The sequence below is a fragment of the Carassius carassius genome, chromosome 15, assembly GCF_963082965.1.
Source record: "Carassius carassius chromosome 15, fCarCar2.1, whole genome shotgun sequence".
Classification (NCBI taxonomy): Eukaryota; Metazoa; Chordata; class Actinopteri; order Cypriniformes; family Cyprinidae; genus Carassius; species Carassius carassius.
Window position 1 is genome coordinate 10083640 of NC_081769.1, and position 20933 is coordinate 10104572.

Consider the following 20933-nt stretch of genomic DNA (forward strand, 5'->3'; position numbering starts at 1 on the left):
CTGCAAGAGTGTGTCTGCCTCCCGAACAACGTTAGGTAGGTTATTCCAGAGTTTAGGCGCCAAATAGGAAAAGGATCTGCCGCCCGCAGTTGATTTTGATATTCTAGGTATTATCAAATTGCCTGAGTTTTAAGAACGTAGCGGACGTAGAGGATTATAATGTAAAAGGAGCTCATTCAAATACTGAGGTGCTAAACCCTTCAGGGCTTTATAAGTAATAAGCAATATTTTAAAATCTATACGATGTTTGATAGGGAGCCAGTGCAGTGTTGACAGGACCGGGCTAATATGGTCATACTTCCTGGTTCTAGTAAGAACTCTTGCTGCTGCATTTTGGACTAGCTGTAGTTTGTTTACTAAGCGTGCAGAACAACCACCCAATAAAGCATTACAATAATCTAACCTTGAGGTCATAAATGCATGGATTAACATTTCTGCATTTGACATTGAGAGCAATAGGCCATAATTTAGATATATTATTGAGATGGAAAAAAGCAGTTTTACAAATACTAGATACGTGGCTTTCTAAGGAAAGATTGCGATCAAAGAGCACACCTAGGTTCCTAACTGATGACGAAGAATTGACAGAGCAACCATCAAGTCTTAGACAGTGTTCTAGGTTATTACAAGCGGAGTTTTTAGGACCTATAATTAACACCTCTGTTTTTTCAGAATTTAGCAGTAAGAAATTACTCCTCATCCAGTTTTTTATATTAATTAATGAATTAATAATAGTCAGAAGAGGATCTATGACTTCTGGAAGCACCTCTTTCAGGAGCTTAGATGATATAGGGTCTAACATACATGTTGTTGGTTTAGATGATTTAACAAGTTTATACAATTCTTCCTCTCCTATGGTAGAGAATGAGTGGAACTGTTCCTCAGGGGGTCCATAGTGCACTGTCTGATGTGATACTGTAGCTGACGGCTGAATGGTTGCAATTTTATCTCTAATAGTATCGATTTTAGAAGTAAAGTAGTTCATAAAGTCATTACTGCTGTGGTGTTGGGAAATGTCAACACTTGTTGAGGCTTTATTTTTCGTTAATTTAGCCACTGTATTGAATAAATACCTGGGGTTATGTTTGTTTTCTTCTAAAAGAGAAGAAAAGTAATCGGATCTAGCAGTTTTTAATGCTTTTCTGTAGGATATGTTACTTTCCCGCCAAGCAATACGAAATACCTCTAGTTTTGTTTTCCTCCAGCTGCGCTCCATTTTTCGGGCTGCTCTCTTTAGGGTGCGAGTATGCTCATTATACCATGGTGTCAAACTGTTTTCCTTAACCTTCCTTAAGCGTAAAGGAGCAACTTTAGAAAAGAGAGAGTTCATAGTTTTTGTTACATCATCAAGTTGTTCTGAGGTTTTGCTTCAAACAGAGCACATCCATATTATGATCAGTGATCATATTATTTACAAAAAGTGTTTTCGTAGAAAGGGATCTGGTATTCAATAAGCCAAGCTTTATCATTTGTTTATCCATATTGCATCTGTTTTTTATTTGTTGAACCTCAATTAAGTTGTTAATCTTAACTTGGTTTGGACGTTTTTTGTATTTTCTAGTTCGGGGAACAGACACAGTCTCTATAGTGTGATATCTAGGTGAAAGAGTCTCTATGTGCTGAGAATTAGCTGACCTCTATGACATGAGGCAGCTAGCAGACGGTCGGTTTAGCCAGTCTGTCTGCTTCCTGACCTGGGCCCCAGTTAGTCAAGTATAAACACTAAGACTATTTGCCATATTTCTAGAGAGAAGAGTGGCGCCACCCCAGGAGGGATGAAGACCATCTCCTTTCAACAGGTCAGGTCTGCCCCAAAAACTCGTCCAATTTTCTATGAAACGTACTCGGTTACTAACGTAACCTCGGTTCTCTCTAGAAGAGGGAACGAGTACTGCGTCTTAGCTAAGACGCTACGGGAAAAGTCTCTGTTCACGAAATACTGAAGCAAAAAATTATCCTTAATTTAGAATTTTTGTAAAGCGCATTTGCAGCAGCACACAGCCATAGGCGAGACGGCTCGCTCGCTCATTGGCTGCTCTGCGGCAACTGCACAGCCTATCGAGCGCAGGCTGATGCAACATCAGACCAATAAGGGCGCTTCGCGCCCTTCATGCCACTTCCCGCCGAAACGGGTGTGGCCCAACCCTATAAAAGGAGCTCGAAAAGGCTGACTCACCTGATTTATTTCATTGCCAAAGCGAACTGGAGTGAATCGTACGCACGGCAGAGAATGCAGTACTCGTTCCCTCTTCTAGAGAGAACCGAGGTTACGTTAGTAACCGAGTACGTTTTCTTACGAGAGTTCTCTCGTACTGCGTCTTAGCTAAGACGCTACGGGAACCCCATGTAAAACGCCGTGCGCGGAGGGATCACACACCAATAAACCTGAAGTAACGCCCAGGATTTACAGTGCACAGTCACCCGAGGGACTCACAGAGAGTCCAGGACAGGAGGGGGGGGGGCCCTCCGTCCCATATCTAGCAGCACCCGTAGATGCGGCAATATGACATCACACAGTCGAGGCAAGGCCTGACCAATGTGGCAATGCGGGTCTTACGCAATACTGCCCATATAACAGTCGGCAGCGCATAACGCTCACGAACTCAGAATTCCCATCAGGGCCCTGATTCGACTATACCGACAGCAGCCTTGCTTGCAAGGCGGGAACCTCCAGGTTATAGAACCTGATAAATGTAGACGGCAAGGCCCAACCTGCCGCCATACATATATCCTGCAAGGAGATCCTCGTAGACCACGCCCACGACGAGGCGACGCCCCCTTGTGGAGGTGCTCTGACGCCCAGTGGGCACTGAAGGCCCCTGGAAGCGTAAGCTAATGCTATGGCGTCAACTATCCATCTGGATAGAGTCTTTCTCGAAACAGCCATTCCCTTGGAACGTCCACTGAACGAGACAAACAGCTGCTCAGTCTGTCGAAAGACAGCGGAGCGAGACACATAAGCTCTTAAAACCCTAACAGGGCAAAGAAGACTCGAGTCTCCATCCTCTCCTGACACCGACAGGGCAGACAGGGCAATAACCTGAGCCCGAAACGGCGTGTTGAGGGACTTCGGCACATAACCGTGCCTAGGTTTGAGTATGACCCTTGAGTCATTAGGCCCAAACTCCAAGCACGACTGGCTCACCAAGAGCGCATGCAGGTCACCCACACGCTTCACTGAAGCGAGAGCCAACAAGAATACTGTCTTGAACGACAGATGCTGGAGGCTAATCGATTGGATAGGCTCAAAAGGGGGACCCTTCATGGCCTCCTAGCTCCTCTAAGGAAGCGGATGACCAAATCGTTCCTTCCTATTGACTGACCGAGCGCTGTTTCAGAAAATGCTGCGATGGCCGCCACAGAAACTTTGAGAGTGGATGGGGCTTTGCCCTTATCCAACAGCTCCTGTAGGAAGGAGAGAACTTCCGTCACCTCACAACTAAGGGGTGAACATCCCCGAGCTGTGCACCAGCTGGAGAATACCGACCACTTCGAGGCATACAGCCGTCGTGTCGACGGAGCTCTAGCCTGAGTGATGGTATTTAACACTCCCACTGAGAGATCAGCAGGTAACCGTTGAGCGCCCACACATGGAGGGACCACAACTCCGGTTGAGGGTGCCAAATTGAGCCCCTGGCCTGCGAGAGGAGGTCCCTCCTCAACGGCACTGGCCACGGGGTGATGTCTGCTAACTGCATCAAATCTGGGAACCATGGTTGGTTCTTCCAAAAAGGTGCTACAAGCAGTATTGAACATCTCGTTTCTCTCACCCGTTCTATCACCTGCGGAAGGAGGGAGATGGGAGGGAAAGCATAAAGCGGGCAGCACGGCCATCTCCGTGACAGCGCGCTTTCGTTCTTGGAAAAGAACGCGGGGCAGTGAGCGTTTTCGTGGGACGTGAAGAGGTCCGTCTCCGCCCTGCCAAATCTCTCCCACAACAGCCGGACTGTTTGCGGGTGTAGAGACCATTCGCCCTTGGGAATGTTGTTTCTGGACAGCCTGTCTGGACCCAGATTCTGTAGCCCAGGCACATGAACTGCCCTCAGCGAGCGCAAGTTGCGCTGAGCCCAATCCAGGAGGCGTTCCGTCAGCCTGTACAGGTTTCGGGACCCGAGACCGCCCTGGCGATTTATGTAGGACACCACAGACATGTTGTCCGAACGGACTAAGACGTAGCGGCCCTTGATTCGGGGACAAAAGTGCGTCAGCGCGTTCTCCACTGCCAGCATTTCCAGACAGTTGATATGTTGGAGCTTTTCCCGTTCTGACCACAGGCCAAAGGACGATCCCATCCCGAAGTGGAGGCGTCCGTCGACACCATCTTCACTTTCGAGGAAGTCCCCAGGCTTACACCTGATTGGTACCAGTCGTTTGCTGTCCAGGGTTTCAGGGCTGTAACGCAGCCCTGATCGACCTTGAGACGCAGTCGACCAGATACCCGCGCTTTCAGCCAGAACTGCAGGGGGCGCATGCGGAGCAGGCCCAACTGAAGAACTGGAGATGCTGAGGCTATGAGACCCAGCATCTTCTGACATTCTCTGAGCGAAACGGTTGCGCAGCAGCGGAGAGAACTCGCTGCGTGCTGAATGCCCAACGCGCGCTGTGGTGACAGCCGCGCCGTCATGGAACGTGAGTCCAGAGCTATACCCAAAAACAGTATCGTCTGACTGGGGTTCAGCGAACTCTTCGTCCAGTTGACACTGAGACCGAGTTTCTCGAGGTGATCGAGTAAAACGGCTCTGTGCTCCACGAGCTCCGCTCGTGATTGAGCCAGAATCAGCCAGTCGTCCAAATAGTTCAGCACTCGCATGCCTCTGAGTCTGAGAGGAGCGAGCGCTGCGTCCATGCATCTCATAAACGAGGAGCTACGGACAAGCCGAACAGCAGGACTGTAAACTGGTATGCCTGGCCCTCGAAATATCGCCTGTGACTTGACGCTATCTGTATTTGAAAATACGCGTCCTTCAGATCTATTGACATGAACCAGTCTCCTCTGCGAATATGCGCGAGGAGCTTCCTGGTCGTAAGCATTCTGAAACTGCGTTTCACCAATGCCTTGTTCAGCTGTCTTAGATCCAGTATGGGCTTGAGACCCCCGTCTTTCTTGGGCACTAGAAAGTATCTGCTGTACAGCCCCCCCTCGCTTTGAGCTTGAGACACAGGCTCTACAGCCCCTTTGCTCAACAGTTTTGATATTTCGGCCCGAAGTATGTGTGCTACTTCTGTTTTGACCGTAGTTTCGACGCGCGCTAAAAAGCGCGGAGGGCGTCAAAAAAACTGGAGCGAGTAGTCTCCCTTTATAATGCCTAGCACCCAATCTGAAACCCCTGGAAGCGCTGACCATGCATCTGCATGAATGGCTAAGGGCTGGATGCGAAGCGCGCTCTGTTGACTGGGCAACGGCGGCGCTTGGGTGCGCTGCACCATGGGCGTTACGCCTGTGGCATTTGAGGCGGGGAGCGCGCTGATCACAGCGGGCAGATCGCTCCTCCTCGACCCCGTCCCGGCGCTTAACCGATTGAGGGAGGGCTGAGCGGGTCCCATGGGACTCGTGATGTCTGCGAGTAACTGTGGGCTGCAAGTGTGCACATTTACCGCTTTCGACTCGCTGTCTGCCTGGGCAGAGCATACGTGCACGGGTTTCGTTTTTACAGAAACCACACGCCGTGTGTGACATAGTGTTTGTGGGCACTGAGGAGGGGGCACGTTTACTATGTGGTGCGCGCGACCGACCTAAGTCGATCTTATGGGAGCGAGCCCTGTGTGCAGGGCTGTGCTTACATGTGGAGATGGGCACTGAGGAGTGGGCATCGTCACTACATTTATAGCACCATCGGCCGTAGCCAGAACACCAGAAATAACACTCTTTTCGGGAAATATCTGGGTAGCCGTGATAACGGCTTTTGTTTGCAGGCAAGCGGGCACTCGTGCAGGCTTGCGTGTTGCAGAAGACGCTGAGACAGTCACAATTCTTGGAACTGCAACAGCGGCGCGCTTGGGTGAGAGCTCGGCCGCAGCGGAACTCGTACACCGGCGCTTTCCTAGCAGTGCTAGGATGACTTCGGGGCTTCCGGCTTCACTGTAATCCTCTGCTGCGGCTCCCGCGGCGCGGGACGACGGCTGGAAGAGCGAGAACGGGGTCCCGAGCTGCGTTGCTGACGCTGTCGCGATGAAGCAGCTGGAGGCGGTGGGCGTGACTGAGAGCTTTGTGGGGCCGGTCTAGCGCGGCTCGCTGCAGAACCGGAGCGCTTTGGCCGGAAGTGCTTAAACGCTTGTGACGCTTTCTGATCCTCGACGAATCTCTCAACAAACTCGTTGACAGACGATCCGAAGAGGCCAGCAGAAGTCAGCGGCGCGTCGAGGAACGCAGCGCGCTCAGACTCTGCGATGTCCGAAAGCGTTAGCCACAAATGCCTCTCGGCCACCGTAGCGGAAGCCATAACCCGTCCCATGGCCTGTGCAGCGGACTTAGTAGCGCGGAGGGAGAGATCCGAAGCACTCCTCAGATCCGCGAGACAGATCGCTTCAGGTCCCATCTCATCCAGCTTGCGGAGGAGATCGCCCTGGAAAATCTGCAGCGTGGCCATGGTGTGTAACGCAGACGCAGCTTGCCCAGCAGCAGAGAAGAACCGTGCGAGCAGCGATGACGTCATGCGGCAGGCTTTCGATGGCAACGCCGCTTTCGTCCGCCGTCCAGCAGAGGGCGGGCAAAGGTGCGCTGCTATAGCCTGTTCCACTGGCGGAAGTGACTGGTAGCCTCTGTTTTTAGCATCGTCCAGTGTGGAGAATGCTGGTGAAACAGATAAACAAATTCTCGCCGAGAACGGAGCGTTCCAAGCTTTCGCCACTTCTTCGTGAAGCTCAGGAAGAAACGGGGCGTGCTTCGAGCTGGGAGAAAGATGCTCATCCGGGAGAAAGCTACCATCCAGCCGGGAACGAGAGGGGGGCGCTGGTGCAGACCACTCGAGGCCGAGGCTCGCTGCGGCCAGCGTGAGCACTCGCATCAGCTCTTTGTCGATATCAGCCCGTCTGCTGGGCCTCTGAGCAGAAGGCGCGAGATCCGCGGAGCTCGTCCAACCCTCACTGCCCGAAGCTAGCAGAGAGCACATGTCCTCTTCCTCCGACGCGGCCCTGAGATCCACTTCCTCGGAGGACGCGGCAGCAGACAGCGGGCGCTGACCATCGGGAAGCGATGCAGGGGAGGCCGGTGAAGCGGGGAGAACCGGCGAGCTTGGTAGAGCGTGGTTTTTACGGCGCAGTGGAGGATGCAGGCTTGGAGAAGAATGCCAGGCGAGTCCTCAGAGTCACCATCGGCAGTAGCTCGCAGTGAGGGCAGCCGCCGTCATCGAGCGCGAGCTCGAACGGTCTCCTTCGCTGAGCGGGGCTCTGCACGAGCCGCACGAGGGCATCTTTAAAAAGACGCAGCTCTTTTACAAGTGTGCGTCGCAGGGCAAACACACACAAGGATATAAAAAGGATATAGGCGCCGGAGAGCGCAGCAGGAACGGCAGTGGAAGGCGGCGAAGGCCAGCAGCTTCAGAAGTGGCTCGTCCCGCTGAGATGCCTATCAGACGGCGCTTGCTTCCTTCGTGATCCAGCGAAGCGTGAGCTTCGCTGAAGAGATGAAAAATCAGTCTTTTTGAAGAGTCAGCCTTTTCGAGCTCCTTTTATAGGGTTGGGCCACACCCGTTTCGGCGGGAAGTGGCATGAAGGGCGCGACTTATTGGTCTGATGTTGCATCAGCCTGCGCTCGATAGGCTGTGCAGTTGCCGCAGAGCAGCCAATGAGGCTGTGTGCTGCTGCAAATGCGCTTTACAAAAATTCAAAATTAAGGATAATTTTTTGCTTCAGTATTTCGTGAAAAGAGACTTTTCCCGTAGCGTCTTAGCTAAGATGCAGTACGAGAGAACTCTCGTAAGAGAACCTATGTTATTCTGTGGGCTCCACTTAGACATCCAGCCATTGAGTGATGACAATCTGCTATGCATCTCGTTACCACGGTAAGCAGGGAGGGGACCAGAGCATATTACAGTGTCTGACATGGTGCTTGCAAGTTCACACACCTCTTTAATGTTATTTTTAGTGATCTCCGACTGGCGAAGTCGAACATCATTAGTGCCGGCATGAATAACAATCTTGCTGTATTTACGTTTAGCATTAGCCAGCACTTTTAAATTTGCCAAGATGTCAGGCGCTCTGACTCCCGGTAAACATTTGACTATGGTGGCTGGTGTCTCTATATTCACATTCCGTACAATAGAATCACCAATAACTAGAGCACTTTCATCAGGTTTCACTGAGTGGGGAGAACCTGTTTAATGTTTTGATCGGAACAGAAGAGCAGTGTTTTGACCCACGACTACGCTGCCTCACTGTCACCCAGTTGCCCTGCTGCAGGGGCTCTGTTGCCAGAACCGAACAATGTACAGGAATCCCTGAGCTAGACGCATCCAAAGCCGTATCTAGAGCCCTAACATTCTTACTGTCCTCAATTAAAGTTTGGATGCGTGTCTCTAATTCTGAAATCTTCTCTGTCAGCCTATTTCCCTGCATTTATCACATGTGAATCCCTCATCTGCGACAGAGATAGATAAACTGACGGATAAACTAACTTACTCACGGATATAAAATAAAAGTGAACGATCAAAATAAATCTGATAAGATTGATCGATAATATCAGAAATATGGTGTGAATTAAGGTATATTTTATCACTTTAAAAAACAGAGAGTGATAGTAAGATAAAGATTTTAGAGAAAAAAATAAATAAAAATAAAAACAGCTACACAGAGCTACGATCAGCTACGGAAGGCCAACAGGAAGTAGAGAAAACACTGTCCAACAGCGGCACCTGCAGTCAGGGAGTGAGAGATGTACAAACAAAATGTTCCTCAATAGTGTGATGTATCATATTTGATATATTTTAACAATATATATATATATATATATATATATATATATATATATATATATATATTTGACAAGATTTATATATATATATATATATATATATATATATATATATATATATATATATATTTTTTTTTTTTTTTTTTTTTTTTTTTTTTAATTATGTGCAGATATTTAATTAATCTAAGTTGCTTCAGTGCAGTGTTCATCTTAAAAAATATTACTAACATTATATCTGGTTCTAAACTGTGCACGATTACTTTTGTTCAGTAATCAACATTTTTCCATGTTCCATCATGAGCACCAACTGAAACCCGTGACAACACAAAACATGCAAACCCAACTCAGTGCTGGCCTGAGTCACAAGATGCAAGATGCTGACAAGATATATATATGTATATACACACACATATATATATATATATATATATATATATATATGAAGACATTTTAATTTTAATCATCTGAGGAAAGTGACATCTCTGATGGAGCCACACTTTAAAAATCTATTGATTTGTGTTAACTTTTAATTATATTTTGTACTTAGCATTTATATGCTGTTGTGTCTTAGCATTAGTGTGACATCTATAATAATAATTTGATGAAGCTGTTTTGGCAATGTGAAATCAATCCATTAACCAAAAACCTGAATTTGTTTCTCTTTGTGGCACAGTCCTGTGTTCTCAGACTTGCTTGATGTTTTCTTTTCAGTGCTAGGATGATATGTTAAAAAAATAATTTTGGGTGACTCAAATATGTCCATGTCTGTTTGGGTCAGATGGAAAATAACTGAATCTGAAAATCATATTCTGAAATTAATTTTACACGTTAGACTGCATCTGAGAATAACTGGTCTAAAATAAATGAAAAATCTCATGTAAATCTACAGAAATATAATATATTATAATATTTAAAAATACATAAGATAAAATGAATATTAAAATATATAATCAGTGATTCCATATACTTTGCACAAAACTTCTCATTGTTTTAATGCCCCTCAATTAAAGGAATAAACTGATCCGTGTTGAAAAAAAAAAAGCATTTTTAGCTGACTGATATGAAGCATCTGGGTTATTTTCCTAAATTTATTCTCAAAGCTGCAGGTGTTGGCAAAGAAACACAGCTGAGAACAGAAAAAAGGATGGGTGCCCATTTTTAATTAAAATAATCCTGTTTTACGCAAGCTGTTTACCCCCAAGGCATTAGCTAGAACGTGTCCCACTGAGCAGATCCCTCACAGCCCAAAAGACCTCTAAACTCACTATTACTGATTCCTTTAGGGATATCATGCCTATAGAGACTAATCTGCCACTCAAAAGATATGTTTAGGTAAGATTTATCCCAGATGTTTGGCAAAATACACAATATTTGTCATCAAATGTAAATCATGTAAAAATAAAAAAATAAAACAGGATGCCTCAATATGAATTTTAACCATGGAAAGCCTTACATATCATAGAACTAATATACATAGAGTAATTTATATAACCAGAAAGTAAGACGCAACTCTAATAACTTGTAAATCATTTTTTTTTCTTTACAGTATAACAGACTACTTTTATTAAATGCATATTAAAATCATCTGTCTTTATATCTCCAAATGACATGTCTTAAGATGACATTTGAACGCTGAGTATTATGACCAAAGCTCTGTAGTTTTTATTGTGGGGGCAAAACATAAAAATGTAATGCAATGCAGTGTTGAGAAAATGATTAAGAGACAAATTAATCTTCTTGAAAGGTCTAATGTTATCATACAGCATTTGATACTTACATTTAAATATGATTTTCTACAAAATAAACTATGGATATTCAAGTAAACCTGAGCAGTTTCAGACAGACATGATTATCTTGAAATTCAAAAATTTAAAAGTTATTCTTACATGAACTTTATAAAAAGTCATAAAAGATTTCACAGCAAAACACAAGTGTCCCATTATGTAATGTTTATAGAATTATTCTAAAATGTCTTTTACTTGAAAATAAATAAATAAATAAAAGTATAAACTATCAATCAGAGGGCTTAAGGCATGATCATAACAACAATGTAGAGGCCTTAGAAATTTTTCTAATAAATGCGATACAGCAAGCTTTACAGGGTTAAAAACTATCTCACACAGGACAAAATTAAAATGTCTTTAGTGGTAAAGGAAACATATCTGATCAGCTCAAGAATTCAGGAGGGGAACAAGTGTTTGTGTGATAGTTATCCACCTGTCTCATAGCTGTCAGTTACCACTGTGGGTTGAAGAAGCCTGTCATCCAAAAGCAGTTGGGTCATCCCTCAAAAATCCAAGAGTGGAACTGCCAGTTCTGCTACAGCAACTCTGTAAACCAAAACCCCAATGTGGTGGGAGCCCAGGAGGCCTGCATATAGACACATGCACACACATATAGAAAGTCATTGAAGCGGAACCACAGTTAACACATACAAAGATAAGATAGAGAAATACACAGAAGACAGGGTTTTCATTCTGCTTTGGGCTACCAAGCATGAAAATTAGCAAAAACCACCATTCAAATTATATAAAACAGCTCTTTGTTTGAGAAACAGGTAAAAAAAAATAAGTTATCATTCATTAAAAAGTTGTGCCCTTCTCAGAAACTCTTTAATTGCATTTGTACATATTCCATAAATTAGCATTTTAAATTCATTGATGAGATATACAAAAAGCAATAGCATTTTCATGTTTTGACACAGATTGGTTGGTTATAAAGGTGACATTTAGGAGATTTACTAACAGCCAGCGCAAACCCTCTTCCGGCATAAAAACAAAAACACAAAACAAACAAACAAACATACAAAAACCTACTGTCAGGATTTACTAAAGACAGGCAGTGAAAAATCAGTGATAAAAATTCATTGCATATGCATTTGTAAGAGGTTTCTCTTTCAGACACAGAATTAATGGGAGAAAAGTATTTAAATTAACCATGTGAGGTGATTTACTACATTTAAGGTAGTCAGTTTAATAGTATTTTCACCATTAACTTCACAAAGAAGCATGTCTTAACCAATTTTGCACCTGTGTTATTAGTAGATTTCCTGAACCTGGTTATCTTTATCCACACTAATTTGTGCTGCTCTTGGTAGATTGTAATGGCCATTTATGAAATGAGCTGGTGCGTCTGTGTTCTTTAATTTGTACATTGCCAGCATATCCCCCACAGAACTTTATATTCCCATTGACACTTTTAAGGCCAGTGTTGGCCAAGTTACTCTGAAAATGTAATCAAATTACTGATTACTCCTTTTAAAAGTAATCATGTAAATGTTCTGATTACTTTATTTCAAAAGTAATTAGTAATTAGTTACATTATAGTTACGCTACTTTTTTATCCATGAAATTTATGAAATCCCAGCATACATGCTTCCGATAAATATTTGTTATAAAAGCATCAACATTCAAAGAAGACTGTTATTTTTAACTAAAGTAAGCTGCTGCTGCGTGGATGGTTTGACATGGCAGAATGCCAGCACAGAGCGTTGCATTTATAATCTCTAAAAGACATCTAAGTTCATTGCAATCTCACAAATCTGTGTTAAAACATAAATATATGCATAATGAATCTTTCATAATGTCTATAGTTCGTGTGTTATAATGAGAGGATTAATGAGCACGCAAATTTTAGCACTGCATTGCTCAACACAGTGAACACGTGTTATAGCCTAATAACTCTGCATAAGCTTGCTAATTGTTTATGTTTTATATTACTTCATGATGCTTTTGTGCAATAGATGCAACAAGTAACAATTTATTTGTTTTAGATATTTTATGTTTAGATATTTATATTTTGCGGGAGTCCCATGAATCATTTTATTCTCCCGCATTCCGCATACACAAGTCTCTGCACTCGCCTATCAAGTCTTGCCTCACGCTGCACTCTGTTGCGTCAGGTCTCGCAGGACCAGGTCCACTGGCACTTGACTCAAAAGTGCGTGTGCTACATACTTTTTTACAATCTCTAGATTATAAAACACTGCATTCTGTCAGCAATGTAATGCAGCAGTAACATTTACAGACAGCTCGTAACTATAATTACTATTTTTTTTAATTATAACACGTTAAATTACTCTGTTACTAAAAAAAGGGAATTATAGTAATGCGTTACTGGCCAACACGGTTTATGGGATATATACAGTATATATATATATATATATATATATATATATATATATATATATATAATTACAAATGTTACAAAGGGGGTTGCATCTGAAATTTTACGCACATACCCACATACTGATTTAATTGATTTATTTTCCAAATTGCACTGACTGCTCTAAAATATGAGACATATGAGACTCTAAAAGAGTAACATGGTCGCTCGTGTGGAATCCTCCACTGTGTACCAATTCTTCGAGGCTGGATGAGTGGTTTCTCTGTGTCTCCCCTCACGGGCCTGTAGGTATTCATCAAGTCTAACTGGCAGTGTTTACAGAGCTTGTGGGGAGGCGGCTTCTGCCCTTCACGCCATGGCATTGCTGCAGGTCCAGAGCCCTGAGAGACCTGCACAAGGGTGGCCACGAACTGACGGTTCTGCATGAACTGCGTACTGCGACGGACCTCACGCTTTGAGCGACGAAGGTGACAACACAGTTTCTTGGTTGTGCGATGTCCACACTAGTGGTCCAGGAGAGTCATCTATGGCTGTGTCTGGCCGACATGAAGTAGCATGATAAGGTGCATTTCCTTAATGCTCCCATGTCATGGACTGGTCTTTTTCAGCGATGCTCTCAAGAGCTTTACCCATCAGTTCTCGGCAGCCCAGAAGCAGACTGAGGAATTCAAATACATCCTGCACCAGAGGAATCCGGCTGCTTACAGTATGTCCAGGCTGCAGCCCCTTAGCCAGCTCGTCACCATGGGTGCCCCACTGCGGCTGCCCCCACTCCCACACAGCAGCACAAATAGTGTCATGGAGCCGGTTGCAGGCAGGATGCCCAGCTCGTCCAGGTCCCCGCCAAACCTGGTGGTGAGTCAAAGTCAAAGTCTGCTTTAATGTCAATTCTTCCAGATGTACAGCACATACATACAGAGAACTGAAATTGCGTTCTTTTCAGGCCCTTGGTGCATACAGGTAACCCTAACAGTAGAGCATAAAAACACAGATACAGATTAAATATAAAATACAACTATACAAATAAGGGCAGGTAAAAAAAAGATAGAGTGCAAACCAGTGAATTAAAAAAAAACAAATAAAAAAAAAAACAGTTCATATAAAATGATTGTAGTCCAAAAGAGCTTATTCAGTCTGATTAAAGTGACAAAAAGTTCAGAGAGCAGTTCCTCACCAACTCATGTGGTGTTTGGGTCTTTTTTGCCGCAAGAAGATTTTTTTTTTTTTTTTTTTCAAAAATGTTATCGCATTGGACTGAAATTTAGTGACTTTGTTCACAAAGGGTATAACTATTTTTTTTTTTTGCACTAAGAATCTTTTATCTGCACTGTTGTTCACTTCATTGATTTGCACTCTATCTGCCATTTGCCTTGCGCTGCTTTATTTAACTTTATTTTTAATTTTATTATATGTCTTTTTTTACATTCCCTTATTGTATAGTTGTATCTACATTTTATATTTGATCTAGATTTTTAGGCTTTAATGTTAATGTTATCTGTATGCACCGGGTTCTGAGAGTAACGCAATTTCGATTCTCTGTATGTATGTACTGTACATGTGGAAATTGACAATAAAGCAGACTTGACTTGACTTGACTACTACTCAAATATTTAGACCATTTTGTACTTTTTATGGGAAGATTTTTCACCTTGTTACACTTGTGGTGTTCCAGGGCAAAAATTACCCGGACTCAAAAAATTTTAAATCTCTCATTATGCTATTGATGGGTTCCATGTGACATTACTATGTTTTATCGCCAACATTTTTGTGTATGGTCACAGCTGCGCTACCTGTTTTAAGTCTGTGGTTACAGCTGCCAGAGAAAGATTAACAAAGCACTAACAGTAGGATCACAAAAATTACGACATATGTCGTGCTGTCGGGTGTAACAACAATCGTCAGAGAAACCCCAAACTACAACTTTGCTCAATCCCAAAGGAGTTAGATCGGTGGAATAAATGGTTGCCGTTAATCAGAAGGGACCACTGGTAGCAAACATCTAACTCCAGATTGTGCAGTCAGCACTTTGTCTCCGATAAACCCAACTATAACTTTTATCTTTTTAAGAAAAATGCTTAAAACACTTAAACATAGTTAATGTCAGTTGCCATATAATTAATGTTAGCAATGACATCATTTAAACATACCACAAGCTTATTTGCATTATGCTAATATTAACCAAATTAACATTAAATTCAGATTTTTTTAGTAAGCCAGCTAACATTTCTATCATAGACTCATGTGTTTTGAGCTGATGTCGGTTGTAAGTTTACAACTAATCAGGACCTTACATTATTACATTATAACTCTAACACTTGCTGTACCTACACTGAAAACCCTAATAAGTTGACTGAACTAAATTGATTGAGTAAACTCGTTGCCTCAATTTAATTGAGTAATGGAGTCTCCCAAAACTTACATATTTAAGTTTATTTAACTTGACGCTTTTGTAGACTCTACCTAAATCACTCAGAGGTTTTAAATGTTGATACTTGATTCATTTGAAGTCACCATTGTGGTGGAAAATGTTTGGTTTAGTTGGGATCTTGGTCCAGTTGCTGCTGGGTTGGTGTATTTTAAAACGCTGTTTTTGTGGTGAAAAAAGACAAATTTAAATGAGCTCAGGTGTTATCAGATGTTTTTTGTTGATGAGAAAGTCATCACATAATACGTATTTGAGATCATAAAATAAGTTTTGTTTGATATTTTTAACAGGCACCAAGAGCAAAATACTTATTTTGAAGATGGACAAAATGAATGCATTTGAAATATTTTGAGTAAAAGAATCAAGTATTCACACACACAGACTTCTAGATTTAGCATATGCATCACAACAACGGTGACAAACAAAAGAGCTCCATAGCACAAACTCATCCTTATTTTACAGCCTTTTTTGTTCTGATTGTCACCATTGATGTGATGCATATCCAAAATCTTGATGTCTGTTTGTGACGATGTGATCTGTTTTCAAAAAGTAAGTACATTATTTTATCTATTAGGTTTCTATCCAAAAAAGTGAATCCACAGTTGCAGCAATACATTTTATTTTAACTTGTCACCATTACAAGCAAGATGTGCATGTCTGATCTCAACTCTCATTGCCACAATAACAGTGTTTTACAACACACAAGTTACAGCAGCAAGAGACAAGCTAACACCAATAAAGAGCTGATGACACCTGAGCTCATTTAAGTTTGTCTTTCTTCGCCACAAAAACAGTGTTTTAAAATACACTGTTACAGCAGCAAAAGACAAGCTTACACAAGAAGTAACTGGACCAAGATCCCAACTAAACCAAACACTTTCCACCACAATGGTGACTTCAAATGTATAAAGTATCAACATTTAAACCTCTGTTAATTCTCAATAAGAGCTTCTCTAGATGTCTGACAGAAATAAAGTCACAGAAAACCTTGTAAGGAGGATCTGTGAACGTCTATATCGGACGTACAGAAGACATAAAAAACATTTTAAAAAAGACATCATAAAACATTCTGCCTCCTCAGTGGACATCTTTTCAACGTCTGCAAAGACATAAAAAGACGTCCACTGGATGTAACTTTGCCCAATGGATTAGGTTGATGTTAAAATACGCAAACATAGTAATTTTTTGTTAAGTTTACTCAAAAAAGCGCTAGTGATAAGTTGCCTTATTTTTTTAAGTTGACACAACTTTTTTTTTACAGTGCAGTATAGGGTTTACTGTATTTTCATAAATATTGTGACATTTTGTCAAAAGGTCAAAGTTTAAATATGCTATTATTTGTTTTACTTCAGTGTGCAAAAAGTGTGCGGTCAAAAATAAGAACATAATTTTCTGTTAAATTTACATGTTGAGTTAACTTAAATATATAAGTACACTTGAAATTAATACCAAGTTAAGTGAACATAATCGTTTAAGTACATTAAATAAGCACCAAGTTTGGTGAACTGAGTGATTTAAGTACAATCTACAAAACCGTCAAGTTAAATAAACTTAAATATGTAAGTTTTGGGAAACTCCATTACTCAATTAAATTGAGGCAACGAGTTTACTCAATCAATTTAGTTCAGTCAACTTATTAGGGTTTTCTACAAAAGCGTCAAGTTAAATAAACTTAAATATGTAAGTTTTGGGAGACTCCATTACTCAATTAAATTGAGGCAACGAGTTTACTCAATCAATTTAGTTCAGTCAACTTTCCAGGGTTTCCAGTGTATTGGTTTAACGAGTTAAGCAGTAACGTTAGCTGCCATTTTCTTTCTCTCAAAGGAAAACGATTGGGCCACTTCATCAAATACTATAAGTTGTCGTTTCAATAATCATACCATATCAAAATCACGTACCACAAGGATAACATATTTCACTAGTAGAAATCATGCAAAACAACTTTATATCTACATAACTTTACTCACCTAACATAATACACAAAAAAAAAAATGTCATCTTGAAATGTAGTTCAGCAAACCAAACAGACCAAAAGGATGAATTTTATAATCCACCAATCAGTGCTTTTGTTCTCTTGTTGCTAGGCAGAATTCCTCCCATGGCCAATCACATTAAAGGAAGAACAGAGTGACGTTGAGTTTTTCCAAAGGATTACTCATGATTTTGAGCTCACAACACTTGAAATCTTAAGTTTATGCATTTTGAAGGTAAATTAGTTAAATTAACTCATATTTTTAAGTGGCAGGGCCAAAACGCAAAATTTTAAGTAATGTTTAGTCAACATTACTTGATTTTTTAAGTCAAGACAACATTAGGGTTTACAGTGTATGTTAGGGTCTTAAAATTACAATCAAGTTCAAGGCTTGCTGAAGTAAATGGTAGTAAAACCCAAATTACTTGAGTAACCATTGTCAGGTGTGGCATGGAATAATATTGTTGTTGAAGTTCTCAGGAAATATATTGATACTATGTGCTGCTGTACTTATTGCTGCAAAAGGTGGACATACTAAACATTAAAGTCAGAAGTGGATTCAATTCACTTCAAGTTGATCAAGTTGAAGCTTTTTATGATATGTCAATGTCAATGTCAATGTCACCTTTATTTATATAGCGCTTTAAACAAAATACATTGCGTCAAAGCAACTGAACAACATTCATTAGGAAAACAGTGTCAATAATGCAAAAATGATAGTTAAAGGCAGTTCATCATTGGATTCAGTTATGTCATCTCTGTTCAGTTAAATAGTGTCTGTGCATTTATTTGCAATCAAGTCAACGATATCGCTGTAGATGAAGTGTCCCCAACTAAGCAAGCCAGAGGCGACAGCGGCAAGGAACCGAAACTCCATCGGTGACAGAATGGAGAAAAAAACCTTGGGAGAAACCAGGCTCAGTTGGGGGGCCAGTTCTCCTCTGACCAGACGAAACCAGTAGTTCAATTCCAGACTGCAGCAAAGTCAGATTGTGCAGAAGAATCATCTGTTTCCTGTGGTCTTGTCCTGGTGCTCCTCTGAGACAAGGTCTTTACAGGGGATCTGTATCTGGGGCTCTAGTTGTCCTGGTCTCCGCTGTCTTTCAGGGATGTAGAGGTCCTTTCTAGGTGCTGATCCACCATCTGGTCTGGATACGTACTGGATCCGGGTGACTGCAGTGACCCTCTGATCTGGACACAGACTGGATCTGGTGGCCACGGTGACCTCGGAACAAGAGAGAAACAGACAAATATTAGCGTAGATGTCATTCTTCTAATGATGTAGCAAGTACATAGGTTGATATGGGAAGTGTTTCCGGTTCCAGTTTACCTAATTAATGCAGCCTAAAAATCCTTTAACGGATTTGGATAATAAAAGCATATTAGTATGTTATGTGTATGCCAGGTTAAAGAGATGGGTCTTTAATCTAGATTTAAACTGCAAGAGTGTGTCTGCCTCCCGAACAATGTTAGGTAGGTTATTCCAGAGTTTGGGCGCCAAATAGGAAAAGGATCTGCCGCCTGCAGTTGATTTTGATATTCTAGGTATTATCAAATTGCCTGAGTTTTGAGAACGTAGCGGACGTAGAGGATTATAATGTAAAAGGAGCTCATTCAAATACTGAGGTGCTAAACCATTCAGGGCTTTATAAGTAATAAGCAATATTTTAAAATCTATGCGATGCTTAATAGGGAGCCAGTGCAGTGTTGACAGGACCGGGCTAATATGGTCATACTTCCTGGTTCTAGTAAGAACTCTTGCTGCTGCATTTTGGACTAGCTGTAGTTTGTTTACTAAGCGTGCAGAAGAACCACCCAGTAAAGCATTACAATAATCTAACCTTGAGGTCATAAATGCATGGATTAACATTTCTGCATTTGACATTGAGAGCATAGGCCGTAATTTAGATATATTTTTGAGATGGAAAAATGCAGTTTTACAAATGCTAGAAACGTGGCTTTCTAAGGAAAGATTGCGATCAAGTAGCACACCTAGGTTCCTAACTGATGATGAAGAATTGACAGAGCAACCATCAAGTCTTAGACAGTGTTCTAGGTTATTACAAGCAGAGTTTTTAGGTCCTATAATTAACACCTCTGTTTTTTCAGAATTTAGCAGTAAGAAATTACTCGTCATCCAGTTTTTATATCGACTATGCAATCCATTAGTTTTTCAAATTGGTGTGTTTCACCGGGCTGCGAAGAAATATAGAGCTGAGAATCATCAGCATAACAGTGAAAGCTAACACCATGTTTCATGATGATATCTCCCAAGGGTAACATATAAAGCGTGAAGAGTAGCGGCCCTAGTATTGAGTACAGACACAGTCTCTATAGTGTGATATCTAGGTGAAAAAGTCTCTATGTGCTGAGAATTAACTGACCTCTGTGACGGGAGGCAGCTAGCAGTCGGTTTAGCCAGTCTGTCTGCTTCCTGACCTGGGCCCCAGTTAGTCAAGTATAAACACTAAGACTATTTGCCATATTTCTAGAGAGAAGAGAGGCGCCACCCCAGGAGGGATGAAGACCATCTCTTTTAAACAGGTCAGGTCTGCCCCAAAAGCTCGTCCAATTGTCTATGAAACCTATGTTATTCTGTGGGCACCACTTAGACATCCAGCCATTGAGTGATGGCAATCTGCTATGCATCTCATCACCACGGTAAGCAGGGAGGGGACCAGAGCATATTACAGTGTCTGACATCGTGCTTGCAAGTTCACACACCTCTTTAATGTTATTTTTAGTGATCTCCGACTGGCGAAGTCGAACATCATTAGCGCCGGCATGAATAACAATCTTACAGTATTTACGTACTGTAAATACAAATATGATACAAATCAATGCAAAGTAACTTTAAAGAAAATTAAGTTTACACTATATTTAGTAGTCGCTTATCAGTGGTGACTGTCAGTTTGTGCATATGGCAGAAATTTTGGAAAAATGTTCTGTATGTTGTTTCAGGGTTGGCATCATCTGAGGTCCTCTGAGGGGATGATATCATCTCTTCTCAGGTGGATCCAGACTGGAGCTTGTGTAAATCCTAGTTAACACGGGATGTAAATTCCATGGCAAAACAGATAAACAAATAGAGACATAATTAGCGTAGATGCTGTTCAAAGTAAAATTAATTAGTTTCACCCAAGCTAAAGAATAATAATGCACATTTGATCAGATACAACTGCAGTCACAAATTATGTGATGCATAATTTGGTGTGTCTGTGTCTGTGTCAAGTGTGTCTGAGCGTGGATCAGTGGATCAGCACATTATGACTCCCTTCATCTGATATTTATTGTGCTCAGAGCAACCATCTGCATGTTTTATGAAACATTATGAAATTAAATCAGATTCTGGAGGCAAAAAAGATCAATATTTTCAGATCTGTCATTGGCCAACACTGTATATGCAGTATAGATTAATAAGAAAGAAACATGTCAGAGATAAATCTAAGATATTTGGAAATGTATGATTGTGTTGTCAGATGAATGAGTACACAAATACA